Source organism: Odontesthes bonariensis, chromosome 8 (assembly GCF_027942865.1).
Source record: "Odontesthes bonariensis isolate fOdoBon6 chromosome 8, fOdoBon6.hap1, whole genome shotgun sequence".
Classification (NCBI taxonomy): Eukaryota; Metazoa; Chordata; class Actinopteri; order Atheriniformes; family Atherinopsidae; genus Odontesthes; species Odontesthes bonariensis.
The window spans coordinates 24,058,014-24,065,451 of record NC_134513.1 but is presented as its reverse complement, the minus strand read 5'-3'; the positions used below and the strand labels follow the sequence as shown (position 1 = coordinate 24,065,451).

Genomic DNA, 7,438 nt, shown 5'->3' with positions numbered 1-7,438 from the left:
CCCATTGGCCAATAAGGTTAATATATGCATACTTTATATGGGCATATCATTCAGCAATTATGATTAATAATTGTGATTATGATTACTAATATTCCTGGGATGTTTGTGTACTTCATATATTCACGTCATTCTTATAAGCTGCACTATGAATAGGCTAATGCAGGCATGAATGACGTGAATCTATTGAGAATGAAAAAGGAAACTTTTTTTTTAAAGCGCTTTTATTGCCACACCACACAATGTACATAGCTTACATTGTAATAAGAACCATATTGATAATAAAGAATTGAAAACTATATACACACACACTGCTGTAGCCTACAATATACACAATAAGCCTAAACGCCGCCGTTTGGAATCCGCATTCTTCTCATTCCTCCGGTCCCTGCAGGGTCTGCGGGAGTTGTCAGACGTCCTCATCCTGGATCAGAAGCTAGCTTCTGGGAGCTGTTGGAATAACCAATAAATAATCAAAACATAGTCTATCCATGCACAGCATATTGACAACTTGTCTATAAAGTAAGGAAAGTCATATTGACAGCGTATATGTTCTTACTCTCTTTCACTCTTCTGTGGTGAGACTGTGAGTATTTCGGGTTGGCTTCAAGACGCGCCTGTAGCACAGCACACAGGTCCGTCACGCAGCTAAAAACAAACAAACAAGAGGAATGAATAAAATGACCGGTGCTTAAAAGTATCAGTGCCAGCCGTGGTAAAAGTCAGCGCCGCTCACCCTCGATAGTGTCCCCGTCTACCTCTCTGAAGTTCGGACTGTTTGACACCGCCTCCTTCAAGCGACTCGTTACATCCATATTGTGAGGTGACAGTAGCCTGTAAAAACAACAGGCCTATGGTCAATAAAAAAAAACTGCATTGACGTAACGTAACATCGGGTCCAACTCAACTAGATATTGGGAGAACATTCACTTATTCTTACCCTTGACCTGGATTATAATGCCAGGGTGAGTTATGCAGGCGGCGAGCTGCTTCCTATAAATTGAAAACACGAAATTCATTTTTTTAAATAAAGCAACTCACACTGGTTTTCACGTGATGGACACAATTAAGTTGAGTTTAGCCTAAAGCCACAGTCAATAACCTACTCTTACCGCGATTTTCGGATTCTGTATCCGCCTTCTCTTGGGGGTGCGCTCTTCAACTTCTCTGGAATGTAACTTCAGTCCGTTCTCGACGGCCATCTTGCCTCCAACCTAGCGAATCTCTGGTCGATTCCCTCCAGAACCCTCTCCACGACCGTATCCACGGTGCTGGCCACCATACGAGACATCCCGGTCATAGCATTCAACAGGACTTTCATTTTATCTGCCTGTAAGCAAGTGAGTAAGTAAGTTTAATATACAGCACATTTAAAATCAGCGAGAACTGTCCCAAGTGCTGTACAGTGTCAACAAGACTAAAATTAAACAATCAAATGGTCATGTGCAAGTAGAAAAAAACACACAAACCTGTAGACCCGCAGAGAGTTGCTGGGGAGTTGAAAGCAAGTCGTCTTCCAGCTATTGTATTCCGCAAACCAGGGCTGTTTTCACAGCACGGGACCTCAGCGATTTCTGTCTGCCTTGTTGCCGCCAGATCTGCTCCTTAAACTTTTTTTTTACACTGCACGACACAATGTTTCTCATACGTAATTGAACGAGAGCTTATGCGAGCCGTTAAGCTCCACCAATCATATGCGTATACATCATTACACGGAATACTCGCGAGACAACCTCCCGTCCTTTTGCTATTTAATGTTGTCTGACCACAGCTGGCACTTTGCACTGTGTTGACACAAAAATGGACTTTGCAAGGACAAAGAAAAGACCTCGGCGATATTGTGACCATTGTGACACCGAATTAAGCCATGCACAATAAAACACTGAGCGCACTACTGCACATTATGTATAAAGGCCAGATTTCTAAATTTTTATTTCTATATTTCTATTTTATTTAAGAAACCTTTTAGAATATTGCTGTTGCATGCTTATTTTATCTTTATCTTATCTTTATTATTATACATTTGGACATCCAGTGCGGGCAACAAAGAAAAGAATTTCATTGTTCAGGGAAACACGTTTCTAACTGCACACATGACAATAAACCTTTGAATCCTTGAATCCTTGAATTTTGCCCACAAAAAGCGGTATTACAAAAGAGGTGTTTGGGAGAAAAAAACCCAGATATGCATCACCTGTCACCACCAGACAGCGTGCACCTCTTCTTTTTCAAGACAACACAGCAACAAACTTGGCTGGAGTTGGAGGTGATGGTGAACGTGTAGAAACAGGCCTGCCCACCCCCCACCTCACCTCACAACACCCCACTTGAAAATGACTGTGGCACCTCCTGACCTGATCACTGGCATTTACATATTAAAGGCTCTCCTAAGAAGGGGAGGGGAGGGGGGCATGGGGGAGCAGTTGCCAGATCAATTTGCGACAACTTGGGCCAAGTTTTCACTTTTACCACCGCAAATGCAGGGGCTTAACGTATGCGGACATGTAAGGGGCCACATACATCCACAAATCCCTCTTTTCATGCAGTGCGAACCCTCAATCTTCTGATTCGAGGTCAGACGCCTTGTCCTTTAGGCCACATGGTCTCACATGAGTCATTGGGCCAGTACAGGGGTGGTCTGCTGCCAAGTCTGAAACAGCCAGGAATAAAATTGTGCCTCCAAGTCTGAGGCTCTGATCCTCAGTTGGAAAAGGGTTGAGGGCCCTCTTCTTGCTTAGAACCAGTTGCTGCCTCAAGTGGAAGAGTTTAGGGATCAGACCATTTTGACCACGACTGGAGGATCTCGTTCTACCAGTCGATCTTCCTTCCAACGCTCACCTCTGGTCACTCCTTATGAGTGGTGACTAAATGAATGAGATTGCGAATGCATTAGGGCTGAAATCATCTTCCACTCTGTGGTGATTAGGCTCACCCTCTTGGATCAGGGTGATAAGCGTAGTCATCTGGAATACGCTGAGAATACAGTCTCTGCCGCTCTTCTTTGAATGAAGCCAGATCAGGCGGTATGGGCATCTGGTCAGAGTATCATGTAGATTCCCCCCAGGGGAGATATTTTGGATCAGTTGCATGGTGAGGAGGCCTGAGGGAAGATCCAGGACTCAAAAGAAATAAACCATGCTGGTCTTGCATTGGTATTTCTGTGTGTCCACCCGAGAAAAGGTGTAGATTATGTCCTGTGAGAATCGGGGCAAGGGATGTCTGCTCACACCGCATCCCCTGTGATCCGTTCCAGGACAAGCAGCATCAAATATATTGATATATCTTTAAAAGTTATGTGTTATGGAACGGTGCCTACACATGTGCTGTTATTGCTGATATTCGTGGCCAGTATGGGGATTGAACCCATTACCTTGGTGTTATTAGCACCACACTCTGACCAGCTGAGCTAACCGGCCAGGTTTTGAGATTCCCTATGAGCAATTTTGTGCCAGAATAAGTGCTCTCAGTGTTTTCTCTGTTACCTATTTAAGTCACATAAACATTCTATACAGCTTGCCTTTGATTTTGCGGATTTGGATATTATCAGCAGGTGAGTTGAAAGACTTTTAGTTCTTCAAAAAATCCTTTCAATGCAATTATTTTATCATTTGTTATATGCTACAATGACTCGACGTGATAGAAATTACTCATTCAAGTCTCTCATCTTTTTTTTATAGCTTGAGTATAGGCAGTACGGGAAGCAAAGATCACTGCGCAAAATCAGCTTAACTTTGGATTTTTTTACCAGTAACAGACTGGTAAAATCCTCCGACCTTAATAGCATGCCATTCAGAGGATTTCTGACATGGAGTACAACTAGCAAAGTACTTAGCAGCTTTCACCATGTGTTTATTTGGTTAGTACTTAGTACAGTGCTCTTGATTTCTGTACAGTAATGACAGCTTACAATTAAACAAGACAACCACGAAGGGACTCGAACCCTCAAACTTCTGATCCAAAGTCAGACGCCTTGTCCGTTAGGCCACATGCTGTCACCTGAGCAGGGGGCCGCGGCGGCGGTGGCGGCACTGTAACACCATTCAAAGGATATCTGTTGGAACAGGGAAACACGAGTTAATGACCACAATAATGTCACATATACATAAAGAGAGTAGGCTACAGTGAGGAAAGGTGTGACAGATGAGGCCCCCCAGCAGTCTAGGCCTATAGCAGCTTAACTATGGGATGTTTCAGGATCACCTGAGCCATCCCTAACTATAAGCTTTATAAAAAAGGAAAGTTTTAAGCCTGGTCTTAAAAGTGGAAAGGGTGTCTGCTTCCCGGACATTTACTGGCAGCTTATTCCACAAGAGAGGGGCCTGCTAACTGAAGGCTCTGCCTCCCATTCTACTTTTAGAAACTCTGGGAACCTCAAGTAAACCTGCAGTTTGGGAACGAAGTGCTCTGTTAGGAAAATATCTTACAATGAGATCTTTAAGATATGATGGGGCTCGGTCATTAAGAGCTTTATATGTTAGGAGAAGAATCTTAAATTCTATTCTGAATTTAACAGGGAGCCAATGAAGAGAAGCTAAAACTGGAGAAATATGATCTCTCCTGTTAGTTCTCATCAGAACTCTGGCTGCAGCATTTTGGATCAACTGAAGGCTTTTCAGAGAATATGTGGGACAGCCCAATAGAAAGAATTACAATAGTCCAATCTTGAAGTAACAAATGCATGGCCTAGTTTTTCTGCATCACTCTGAGACAAGATGTTCCTGATTTTAACAATATTACGAAGATGAAAGAAAGCAGTCCTAGAAACCTGTTTTATATGCGAGTCTAATGATAAATTCTGGTCAAAATTAACTCCAAGGTTCCTCACTGTAGAACTAGAAGCCAAGGAAATACCATCTAGAGTAACTATATAGCTAGACAATTTCTCCCTGAAACGCTCAGGTCCAAAGATAACAACTTCAGTTTTGTCTGAATTTAGAAGCAGACAGTTCTGAGTCATCCAGGTCTAAGTACAACTGGGTATCATCAGCATAGCAATGGAAATTTATGCCATGCTGTCTAACAATATTACCTAATGGAAGCATGTATAAAGTGAAAAGAATCGGTCCAAGCACAGAACCCTGGGGAACTCCATGACTTACTCTGGTGTGTGAGGAAGATTCCTCATTTACAAGAACAAACTGAAATCTATCAGATAAATATGACTTAAACCAGCCTAATGCAGTTCCTTTAATCCCAATAACATGTTCAAGTCTGTGTAATAAGATACTGTGATCGACCGTATCAAATGCAGCACTGAGATCCAACAGGACAAGCACAGACACAAGTCCGCTATCAGAGGCTAAGAGGAGATCATTGGTAACTTTCAGCAGTGCAGTTTCTGTGCTATGATGCAGTCTGAATCCTGACTGAAACTCTTCAAACAGATTATTTCTGTATAAATGATCACAAAGCTGAGCTGCAACTATTTTTTCAAGAACTTTAGACATAAAAGGGAGATTGGATATAGGTCTATAATGAACCAACACTTCTGAATCAAGAGTAGGTTTTTTAAGTAAAGGTTTAATTACAGTTACCTTAAAAGGCTGAGGTACATATCCTGTCAACAAAGACAGACTGATCAAATCCAATATGGAAGTGTCAATTAATGGGAAAACCTCCTTGAACAGTCTGATTGGGATTGGGTCTAAAACACAAGTTGATGGTTTAGAAGAGACTATTGCTGTTGTTAGCTCAGAGAGATCAACTGGGCAGAAGCCGTCTAAATATAAATCAGGTTCTAAAGATACTTCTAAAGCTGCTGTACTTGATGATACATCACTGATAATAGTGGGAAGGACTCCATCAATCTTCTCTCTGATAGAAACAATTTTATTAATAAAGAAGCTCATGAAATCATCACTGCTGAGAGTTAAAGGAATAACTGGCTCAGCAGAGCTCGGACTCTTAGTCAGACTGGCTACAGTGCTGAAAAGAAACCTGGGATTATTCTTATTCTCTTCTATCAATGATGAATAATAAGCAGTTCTAGCTTTTCGAAGGGCTTTCTTATACGTTATTAAACTATCTTTCCAGACTAATTGAGACTCTTCTAAATTACAGGAACGCCACTGTCTCTCCAGCTTTCTTGCAGTCTGCTTTAAAGCACGCAGCTGTGAATTATACCAAGGAGCCAACCTCTTCTGACTGATTACCTTCCTTTTCAGAGGGGCAACATTGTCCAGTGCTGTACGCATTGAAACTATAGTGCTGTCAACAAGAGAGTCAAGTACTGCTGGAGTAAAGTTTATGTAGTCGTTCTCTGTCATATCTGCACATGGCAGTGAAGAAAAGGATGATGGAATTAATTCTTTAAATCTGGTTACAGCATCCTCTGATAGACACCTTCTATATGTAAATTTCTTCTCAGAAACTGTATAGTCAAGTAATGTAAACTCAAAGGTTATCAGAAAATGGTCAGATAAGACAGGGTTATGAGGGAACACTGTTAACTGTTCACTCTCAATGCCATAAGTCAGCACAAGATCAAGGGTGTGATTAAGGCAGTGAGTCGGTCTGTGAACACTCTGAGAAAATCCATTAGAGCCTAATATAGAATTAAAGTTCATATTCAGGCTGTCATTTTCAACATCTACATGAATATTAAAGTCACCCACTACAATGACTTTATCTGTACTCAGCACTAACTGGGATAAAAACTCTGAGAATTCAGACAGAAACTCAGAATAAGGGCCAGGTGGACGATACACAACAACAAACACAAGAGGTTTCTGGGATTTCCACTTTGCGTGGGAAAAACTGAGAATCAGAGATTTAAAAGAGCTCAAACTAATCTTGGGTCTGGGACTGATTAGTAACCCTGATCTGAAGATAGCTGCCACTCCTCCTCCTCTGCCTGTGGTTCCAGGAACGTGAACATTTAAACAGTCAGATGGAGTTGCTTCATTAATGCTAACATGATCCTCCTGCTGCAGCCAGGTTTCTGTAAGACAAAATATATCAATATGATGATCACAAATCAACTCATTCACTAACAGAGACTTTGAAAGGAGAGATCTGATATTCAGTAAACCACATTTAATAGATTGACTTTTTTGTTTAGTTTTTTTTTGCACAAGAGGATTTGCTCCTTTTGTGTTAATTGATTGGGTGGGTAGCAGCAGGTGGGAAGCTGCAGAGAAGTGTGTAAGACTACAACTCTGCATCCTGGTCTGAGCCCTGGGTTGTCATGTTTTAGGGTGGCAAATAAATTCATCCATATTTCTAGAAATGAGAGCTGCTCCTTCCAAAGTGGGATGGATGCCATCTCTCCTCATCAGACCAGGTTTTCTCCAGAAAGATTGCCAATTATCTAGTAGCCCACGTTGTTTGCTGGACACCATCTAGACAACCAGCGATTGTATCCAAGACTTGTGGAAAGAAGTAGAAAGATTTAAAAGTGAATAAAGCTGTAAGCAGCAGGAGGAAGCAGAGACGTCTGCAC

At 41.7% G+C, this 7,438-nt stretch overlaps 1 non-coding gene across 1 annotated transcript; it reads right to left on the bottom strand.

Annotated features, from left to right (window-relative positions):
• Positions 1–3,339: 3,339 nt before the first annotated feature.
• Positions 3,340–3,413, bottom strand: trnai-aau (transfer RNA isoleucine (anticodon AAU)). Its single transcript has one exon. It is a non-coding gene; the product is annotated as a tRNA-Ile (tRNA).
• Positions 3,414–7,438: the final 4,025 nt, after the last annotated feature.